Raw genomic sequence first — 11,168 nt, 5'->3', positions numbered from 1 at the left:
TTGTATATGCAACTGAATACAGTGAATTTTGAATACAACTGAATATCCTTGTATTTTTTTGCATTTCTGTTGTTTGAATACAACCGAATTTAAATACGATAAGTTGAATACAGTATAAAAGTAGTTATGAATGAGTACAGTCAAATTGAATACATCCGAATTGAAAACAGCGAAATACAGTCGAATTTAAATACACGTCACTGTAGCTACGAAATGTAATTAACAAAAGTGCAGCTATGCCTAAAAAAAAAAAAACCAAAGTGTAGTCATTTATGTAAGTTGCCCTAATTAAAATGGGTGATCAGATTTAATTGAAAAGAAAAAAAGAAATGCCAGGTAGGTCCCACATAAGAAAATTTACGTGGGAGATGGGATTTAACGGTGAAGGAGTAAATGTGGTCTTAAAGTTGGATGATAAGGACAAATATATCAAAAAAGTATAACGAAGGGCAAATATAATTTATTTGAGAAAGTACAAGGGCAAATTTGACCCTTTTCCGTTAAGAAAATAGAGCAAGAGATAGGATTTATATATCTAAAATTATATAAGTGTTATGTTTATGTATTAAGATACTCCTATATATTTACACGCACAGTGAAATGACTAAATCTATCTCTATGACCCAAACTATTTTAAGAAATAACCCAAAATGTATTGATTTTGCATTTCTTTAGGATACTATTTATTGTTCAATCCACATGTTATATGCTTGCTCAATGTTAATTTATGTCATAATCTAATGAATTATTTTAAATGTTACATAGAAACTTTTTCTTGTCCGGCATAAGTTCTGCAGGAATTAATTTATCCGGAATAACTTCATTTCTATAGAACTTAGGTCGGACAAGGTAAAGTTTCCATAAACTTATGCTGAATGAATTAGCTACTACACAACTTATGCCGGATAACTTCATTTCTACACAACTCATGCCGAACAATGAAACTTTGCGTTGCGATTTTTTTTTTTTACTCTGCTGGGGATCGAACCCAGAATCTCTAGTTTCGCAGACCATCGAATAAGGGTATGGCCCACAAATTTTTGTTAAATGAGAAGTAGAGGCAAAAATTAAAGACCAACGATTTGAGGGGGAAAAAATTTGAAGACCAGTCCGTATGAAGGGCAATCCGCGCAAAACATTGTTATTTTTATATTTTGAGTTTGGGTCAGGGCTTAGCACAGGCCTCCAGCAACTAGTGTGTGTATATATATATATGTATACACGCTGCATATCTACAGTATATCATGTTTATTTGTATATATTCATGATCTAATATACAATGATATACAAGATATACGTATGTGATATATGCTGTTGTAGTGACGTTAAACTCTGAATTTTGTTAAACTCTGAATTTTGAATGAGATCATTCCAAATCATCTCTAATCTTTCTGAAATTTTGTATTTAGATTCATCCACGTTTTTTCAATTAATTCCAATCACACCCATGAAAAAAAAATGATATACACTGATATACATGATATACATACATGATATATTGTCACGGTGACATTTTCCTAGTTGATTTCAAGTCTGAATTTAGACTCCAAATCACCTTCAGTATTCCTCAAGGTTTATAGTCTCATCCAGGTCTTTCCCAAATAATTTCAACGAGACCCACACACACACACCAAAAAAAAAAAAAAAAAAAAAAAAAAAAAAAAAAAAAAAAAAGAAGAAGAAGGTATTTTTAGATGAAAAGTAAGATCAATATTGGACAGAAAATGTGCCTGAAATGGAACTTTAGGGCGTGCTCTTGAAAAGTTTATGGGTTATTGAGAGGTTGTTCGAGAAGAGAACTTGGAGAGTTAAAAAAAATGTGAAGAAAGAAAAAGATAAAGTTATAGGAATTATGTGTTGCCAAATATATTTGGGTTAAGATACCAATGCCAATTGTTTGGGCTAAGTACGAATGTCTCGGTTAGCTAGTAGCTATAGTGGGCTTTCTTGACATATGGTCCTGTTCCATCACCAGAGCTATTGAGCCTTACCTTCTTTTTTGGGATTAAAATGTAACGAAGAAATTGCATGGCTTGGCCTTCAAATGGGCCGGTCCTTACTTTTTTGTCCTTCACAATCGAACTTATGCTTTGCTAGACATAATTTCTTGAAGGAAACGGGGCATAACTTATGAGATATTATAATGCGCTGTAAACTTATACTTGTTAAAAAGTTGTTCGGCTTGACGGACAAAAATTAAAGACCAGCACAAACTAGGGACAATAGTGCAGATGACCCAAACGTAAATCAATTAGTTTGCTGGACTTGATGACACTGCTAACATTTTTGTGTGGCCCATTATTTCCTATGTGGGCAGATATTCGCACAAATGGCCTTATTTGGGGGTGGTCTTTAATTTTTGTCCCTCAAATTGTTGGTCTTTAATTTTTGTCTTGTGGCACTTTAAGTGGCCGAAAATACCCCTAAGATTTTGGGTTCGAACCCCAGCAGAGTATTAAAAAAAAAAATCCTCAATGCAGAATTTTTTAGCAAATTAGGTCTATTCGGCCAATCCCAGTAGAGTAAAAAAAATAAAAAAATTGTCTTGCCAAATTTCGCAAGGCAAACTTTTGTCTTGAGGCAAATTCTAACTTATAAGTTTGCTTTAAGGCATAACTAAATTCTGCCTTCTAAGGCAAAATTTTCGCGAAGCTTTGCCTTGCGAATTTTTTTTTTATTGAGCGGGGGTTCGAACCCAAAACCTCATAGTATTTTCGTCCACTTTTTTAAGCGAAGGACAAAAATTAAAGATCAAGAATTTGAGGGACAAAAATTAAAGACGCCTTTGAAGTATAATCCGCGCAAAAAATGCTTTAGATAGAATAGGATCTTCACAATAGAGGCCCAGATTACTTCTCTTCTCTTAGCAAGTAAGACGATCCAAATTAAGGAACGGAGTTGGTAGCAGACAGTTACAAGAGATGCACTAAATAGAGAGTTGGAAATGATGTACAACTAGTTTAGCGATAGGCAAATCATTCCCGAATCTCCAAACCATTCAAAAATTTTAAGTAGCACTATATTCTATAGCGTGTTCTTTTTGTGTTAAAATAAAATTACCGTAACTATATAAACAATTGTATCCACATTGATTGTACCTAGGAAATGGATGAGCTCTTAAAAATGTCGCAGCTTTATTTATTAGCACAAGATACTAGCATCCCTTTGATTTGTTGAATTTAATCCACTTAACACAGTTTTTACTTAGCAAAATAAATCTCTTTTCATATGGTCTTTACGCCTATGTATTACTATGAATATATGAGAGGCTTCACAACTTAGTAATGTCGTGCGAATTTTGTACAAGTGGTATCAGCTTATTATGATAATTCATGTTTAGAATATTGCGGTTAAAATGTTTCTGTGTCCCCAATTGATGTTTCAATAATCCGTGTTGTTTCCAGGCAGTGCTAGTTGATTTTATGTATAGTCATATTAATTGTTTAAAAGATAATGTTTATACAACATATATAAAGAAAAACAATTCGCGAAGTAGTGTCAAATGATACTCTTTAGCCGTGCAAGTGAAAGTACCAAACAAATTTCTCATTCTAATATTTGCTTTATATATTATGAAAATTTATTTAGTTTATCGAGTAGATGAAATGATTTGACATTTTGTTCATAGCAACTCCAAAGTCATGGGTGGGTAGTAACGCATGAGACTCCTACTCAATAATTGTCTCACAAGTTGGCCAAACAAAGCATGGGCGGTACCCTATCAACGTAGCAATGCAACATGCTCTGTGGTTAATGATCTAAATTAACTAACTATTTCAATTCTGGCATTATATATAATGACAACCTTGAATATTGGTCCTTTGGCCCAAGAAGTGTCATTATGCGAACTTGGAATTCTCAACAATGAAGATTTTCTATATGCCTTGAAATCTTTTTGAGGGGCCTGATTTTATATTTGATTGCCTTCTATAAACTGTTTTGGTCCTAAAAGTGAGTAGAGTTGTTTATTACATCTATATCTGCCTCGCTTTTGACTAACTCGAATGGACCCTTAGCTGACAAACTAAAAGCATGAGCAGGAAAATTAGCATGCGGCCACTAACAAGACCAGCAACTAGAAGTGCGAGTGCCCATAGTCGGCAATTCGCCAATTCCTTGTCTAGCCTAAAGTAGGTAATACACTTAACAAACCTATGCTAGCTTGCTTAGTTTCTGACTATATATGTAGTTGCTTTGCACCACATGGGTCGGCTCCTATGTTGGAGAAATCAAATTTTCCTTTTTTCCACCTTTTACTTCTAAAGGTTATAGTTATAAGTGACATTCAGTGGTTAGGTTATTTCCAATATCATATAAACAAACTATAACCAGGGGGAGCCCCATGTTAGGAATGAGATTCTTGGTAAAAACATTTTTTTTTGTATATATTAGTATTATCTTTTTTTATGATGGTGGTGACCGGGTCAGCCCATGCATACCTTTTCTAATTTCACCGGATATCTGCTACCTCCCACCATCCGATACCGAGTTACTCTGTCCACCAAAACTTGAACAAATGGAAAGAAATCACCTAAATCTACTTGATTCTCTCTCAATCTATTGTTCGCTAGATCACACCCTTAGAGTTTTCATGTAGCAAATGTGGTTGAATAATAGATATGTCATTTTTATATTTTCTTTTTCTTGAATCTTTTTCTTTGTTTGTTAGAATTCCTGATTTCGTCGCGGCCTCCACATGTTGCAGACTTATGCGATTGTTATCTTCAAGCTTTGATCCCACCAAAAAGTAACGGGGCCTAAACCCAACTACCCAAGCATGAAGTGAAATGTTTGCACATGAAACGCTGAATCTGCACACTGTTAGTGGTAAGTGCATAGATAATAGCTAAACAAATAGTTGATGATTATGATGTTAGGTCCATTGATAAATGTCACACGAGGTGACTTTTAAATGGAAAAAGGAGGAGTAATTAAATTAGTTTGTAAATGACTCTACATTGTCCTTTTTGACAATTGATAGTCCCTTTTCCGTGCATATTAGTCCATTCTATGGCCATGTTGGCATGAGTTCGGAGCCTAAAGGGTATAAAAATACACGGTCTTTATCAAAAGGGGATGACAAAAAATTAATATACCAAAAAGGGTATATCGTGGATCAGCCCACGATATACCCCAAAAAAAAAATTCCGTGTCAGACAGAAATCAACGAAAATAAATAAATTATTGTATAACGTGGACTGATCCACGTTATACAATATCAGTCCACGTTATACAAGTTATATTTTTTTTCCCGTAAAACGTTATACAGTCCACGTTTTCCTGTATTCTGTTGCTACTTTCCTGTATTCTGTTGCTACTCAATCAAACTTCAAGCTGTTTTGGTTTTTCAAAATCTCTTTTTCTTCCTCCAATTTGTTTCAATCTGTATGACTACAGGATGGAAATTTGAAACCATACTTGAAATCGCAGCCTATTCCAGAAGTAAACAATGAACCTGTCAAGGTGGTAGTTGCAGAGACTCTTGAGGATATGGTGTTCAACTCCGGGAAAGATGGTTTGTATTATTCTCTTAAGCAGAAGAAATTCAGAAGTAGTTATCATTTTGCAGGATTTCTGCTGCAGCCAATTGTCTAATACATTTTGTTCTTGTTCTCCCTTGCAGTACTGCTAGAGTTCTATCGACTTGGGTGTAAATACTGTGAGGAGTTTTCTCCAGTCTTGAATGAAATAGCTCTCTCATTTGAAAAAGACCCTGAAAAAATATAACTTGTACAATAAATTATTATTTTTTTGTTTTTCGTTGATTTCTGTCTGACACGGAAAAATTTTTTTGGGATATATCGTGGTGGTATATTAATTTTTAGTCATCCCCTTTTGGTAAAGATCGTGTATTTTTATACCCTTTAGGCTCCGGACTCATATTGGCATTCTAAACCAACAAGAAACTTACACTACAAGTAATTAAAAAGTTTTGAAAGCAACATTGATTAACAAAAGCAAGTTCCTCTCTCAGTAAAATCGTCAATTCTAGGAGATTCAAGAGTACTCTTTTGACTCTCCTTTTAACTTTAATGTGATTGTTTTTAGTGTGTGTGACATGTCAACAATTTAATTAGTGAATAAATTAGGAGCAATTTAATATCCTGTTGGTTTTTAGTGGAGGATCCGGTTTATATCACTATCAGCGTCCTCTAGGAGTTTCATTCCCACTTTCATAAAGGCAAACCTACAGTTAAGCGAGAATGAAAAGCTATGTTATCACTAGATATTAATTGCAAATGAAAAAAGTTTAAGTCGGTGAGTGCAAAAATCGCGCATTCATGTGTTTCTTTGAGATAATGGCAATGAAGCTAATATAATAATATTAGAGTCTAAGTTATATATAAGTGTAAGAATTATTATTTTTAATCAACAGGTCAAATTTACCTGTTGTGTCAGGTAATTTATTTTATTTTTAAAATTTTAAATTTCACATTTAAGATGACTTAATACTAGTAGATATTCTTTGAGCAACTTAATAATTTAAAAACTTCTTTACACTTCCGATATATTTAATTTAAACTCATAATATTATTATACCAACAAGTGTAAGTGTGACTATATTGGAAAACATGTGCAATTTATATATATGATTTAAGTGGAAACTGCAGCGCGACCTTAACCGCTATATATACAATTTACAAATACCACAAACTTCATTGTTATTTAGTTCAATGATAAAGGTGAACCAGACTTTGAAGTCCTTACTTTTTACTAGGGGTGTACATGGACCGGTTTAGTTCGATTTTTCAAATATCAAACCAAACCAATAAAATTCGGATTTTTCAACATCGAGTTTCTCAGGTTATTCGATTTTTTCGGGGTTTTTCCCGAAAAAATTCTTCATACAAAACATATGAATTTTACTTCAAATATTTCTTTAGTCCTAGTAAGATACAACTATATAACTAAGGCGTTTCTTAAGAAAATAACACAAAATGTGAGATGAGTGATGACATCGCATTAAAATATTCAACAAAAAAGATAATAAAATCGGTTAAAATAAGTATTGCTAATTAATAAGCCATAAAGAAAATGACTTTAATATAAATATTAAGTTATGCTAAAATAAGTACGGCTAATAAGTATTAATTACATGACAAAGAAAAAAATTAAGCTATGTATTTTTACGCTCTAAACTAATTATGCAAAACTAAAGAATAGATATCCAACATTATTGTCATTCCTAGTGTTAGAATTGAATTTCTTTTGTTAGCATTAGTGTTGAGTTGGTTTTGATTTAGACTTTATTTGAGTTACTAAAATCCATGGGATATAAAACTTATTGACATTCAAAATTCTAAGTTCAAGCTTAAAATAATATGATAAAAGACAAAAAAAAAATGAAAAAATTTAAGAAATATTTAAAAATTACATTACAAATAAATATTTTTATGTATTAAATATTTTAAAAATTGAATACACGTAATGTCGGGTCGGTTCGGTTCGATTTGACTTTTTTTAGCTAAAACCAAACCAAACCAATTATGATCGGGTTCTTTTTTTCAACACCAAACCACTGGTCTGTTTTTTTCAATTTGACTCGATTTACGATTTGGTGCGGTTTATCGGTTTGCTTTGTACCCCTACTTTTTACCCGTGCGCCAAGGTAGTAGTCAATGACTCAATGTTAGTACAAATTTGACCCTACCTAATTGTTACTGGTAAGTAGGAGTAACAGTTATCAGTCATCATTAACAAGAATAATAACTATAACAACTTCCTTTGCCAAGATTGATAATGGCTTTCTATTAATAATTACTGATGGAGTTAGTGGAGATATTATACATATGGCCCAGGCTCTTAAGACTCCATTATTGGTTAATTAATGTATAGGGATACCCTCCATGTATAGGATATATAACATGAGTCTAGCTAATGTTACCACGATTAACAATGATTAGCGCCTCTAAACCCATGTTTTAATCCTATTTAAGTATGATGTAGATATAATCAATTACAACGTCTGGCTTAAAAATATCAGAGTTCGAATCATGGATGAATCAATGGTCCGGATGCTGTGATTGGTGTCCCCCCAACCCTCTTTTTTTTTTGTTTTTTCCTCTCCAAATGTTGAAGTTTCCACTCACTAAAATATGTACCACTTGGCATTATATTTATTGCCTCATGAAGTACTAATTAAAAGTGCCAATCCCTGTGTGAGGTAATTGGTGACATGGTTTACAAAAAGTCCTTTTGTGGATTTTTAATAATAATTTATCCATTGAATATGAATTAGTATGTTGGGTTGATCAGGACAAGAATATATGAGTGTTATTTTGCCTATGATGTAAAAATCTCTTTAATATAAAGATATATTGAGTAACCAACTAATGAACTAACCATCATGAAATTAAACAACTTTTAAAACGAATTTAATGAAAGTAATGAGATCTACCGTCTACGTACCATATAACAATTTTTAGAAAAATATTTGGTATAAGCTCCGTCGAAATAAAATTTAAAACGGTAGGGATATTACTTAAACCCCTTTCATAGTTTAATAAATTAGTCCTTTGATATTGTTTAACAAATATCTAAGAACTTCATCTACTTCAATATTTTATCACATTTACATTTAATTTCCTACAGTTCGTCTTTTTTTGTTTCTTCCAAATCTCCGTTAATATCTGCATTCAGCATTTCTTATTCCAATATTGTCTTCTGAACCACATGCAGGGCGAAGCCAGCCCTTTGGATGAGGGTTCAGCCGAACCCAGTAGCTTTTGTCCGGACCATATATTTGTATTAAAAATTTTGTCAAATATGTATAAATAATTAATTAAGAACCCAGTAACTTTAAAGAATTAGAACCCCGCCCACAAGATTCGGATCCTGGCTTCGCCTCTGACCACAGGTTATTTATAGTATTAAGCAATAGATTTCGAAAACAAAACAAAAATTAATAAAAAGACATGACAAGTCATATTAGCACCCTCACCGCCGCCCCATCCACCATCCCATTTGGCGTTTGTTTTAGAATTTACAAAATAGAATTAGCAAACTCAGTTTTTTTTATATTTTTGCATAAGTGTTGTTCGAGATGCATTTTAGACTTTCGAATTCAGTTTTTCAAATAGAAATAAGTTCGAAGAGCTTCTCTTAAATTATAAAAAAGTTACACTTGAGGGATGTAATCCGTTAATACTTTTCTAGATATTTTTCAGTTTTTGAAATATTTAAAACTTGAGCTCAATAATTTTAAGTAAGTTAACTTTTTTTCGGTTGCAAAAACAACTTATAAAACAAACCTTTAAAAATAAAAATAAACGCAGCTTCACAAAGTCTATAACAAAAGATAATAATAAAGAAAATTTTTATGGTAGAACTTAATTAAAATAAACCGAAATCTAAGTCCTCATATGTTTTTTTATTAAAATTACGACCACTGAATCTAAATATACATTTCAATATTAAGATGTTTATTAAGATTTAAATATCTAAATATGAATATACATCTGAATATTAAAAAGTGTATTAAGATTTGAATACTAAATAATGAAGACAGTTTGTTAATCAACATCTAAATATATAAATTTGTTTTTGATTTAAAAATTAATAAATTTAAAATTCAATAAATGCTGAATTAGTCTAATACTATATCAAAAAATTCTTTTAAGAAATAATTGGTGGTGGTGATGACTAGCGGTGATGGTTGTAGGTGCTAATTAAGGAGGTGTGTTGACTAATAGTGGTGTTGTGAGTAGTAGGTAGTGGTAATGAGGGCTGAAGTGGTTGATGGTGGTGACTAATAATTGTGGTGGATGATAGTGATAGCTGGTGAATGATGATGGTCGTAGACGTATATAGTGGTTGCTGATGGTGGCGATTGTTGGTAGTAATTGATAGTTGTTGTGGTAATGGCGATTGGCGGTGATGATTGTAAGTGGTGGCTAGTAGTGGTGACGACACTGACTGTAGCGATTATCAGGATGGTGATGGTGGCTGAAGAGGTTGATGGTGGTGGCGGATGATAGTGATAGCTAATGGTGGTGGTGAATGACGATAGTGGTAGACGTATATAGTGGTGACTGATGTGGTGATTGTCGGTAGCAATTGATGGTTGTTATGGTAATGGTGGTTGATGGTGATGATTGTAATGGGGTGGCTAGTGATGGTGACGACACTGATTGTAGCGATTATCAGGATGGTGATTGTGACTGAAGATGGTGGTTATCAGTGGTGGGTGGGCGGTTGATAATGCTGGATGTCGACGACGATAGTTGATGACGGTGGGCGACAACGGTTACAATTAATGGATGTAATTGGTAAATTGCCATAATTGTAGAACTTTTTGAATGGACATCTTAATCATATTAAGACTTTGTTACAAATATTAATCATTCAGATCTATTTAGATCCATTCAGTGGTTGTAACATAATTAAAAAATAAACGTCGTTAAGATTTGTATGATTAATATTCAGATATAAAAAACAAACAAACTTACTGACTGAAATATAAATAATTATAATTACAATATTCATATAGTGCAAACAAACGAAGAGTATGAGCTGAAAGAATGTATGTATCTTGACATTTGACAAGGACCATGTTCAAATGCCAAAATTAACTGTTGGCTTGTTATTTCTCCATATTTTTCATAAGGAAAATATGAAAGAAAAAATTGTCAGCTGAAATGTGTGGGATCAAGACATGTTAAAAATGTAGGGAAAAGTGTAACATTGAGTGTCATCCACAAATCATAAAGTTGCATTTTATTAAAAATATAAAGTATCATGTGCTGCTGATCTGTAAAAGATATTCCAGAACTTGGCTGCTGCGTAGATGCCAACATGTATCAGCTCAGTCTGTTTTCTTCTCAATCACTTAGTTAATTCTCATTGCCCAGACCCTACTTTCTTCTTTTACCTTTTCTTATTTCATTATTCTGGTCCGTTCATTTTTATATTGCCAATCACTTCCAACATTTTGAGAATTAATGTAGAGCATGCTTGGTTTAATTGGTTACAAGTAGCTTATATATAAGTATATAAATATAAAGGTGCTGATTTGATTTTACAAATAAGGTTAGATGGAACTATAAGATGTTGAAATGATAACCGATAATTGCTGTGTTTGGTAATAAAGTATTTTATAAATGTGTTTTCTATTGAAAAACCTTTAGAGTTGAGACAAAATAAGTACTCCTTCGTCATAATTTACATAA

Source organism: Lycium barbarum, chromosome 3 (genome assembly GCF_019175385.1).
Source record: "Lycium barbarum isolate Lr01 chromosome 3, ASM1917538v2, whole genome shotgun sequence".
Taxonomy (NCBI): domain Eukaryota; kingdom Viridiplantae; phylum Streptophyta; class Magnoliopsida; order Solanales; family Solanaceae; genus Lycium; species Lycium barbarum.
The sequence above is the reverse complement of the archived record's forward strand: the minus strand, read 5'-3'. Positions refer to the sequence as shown.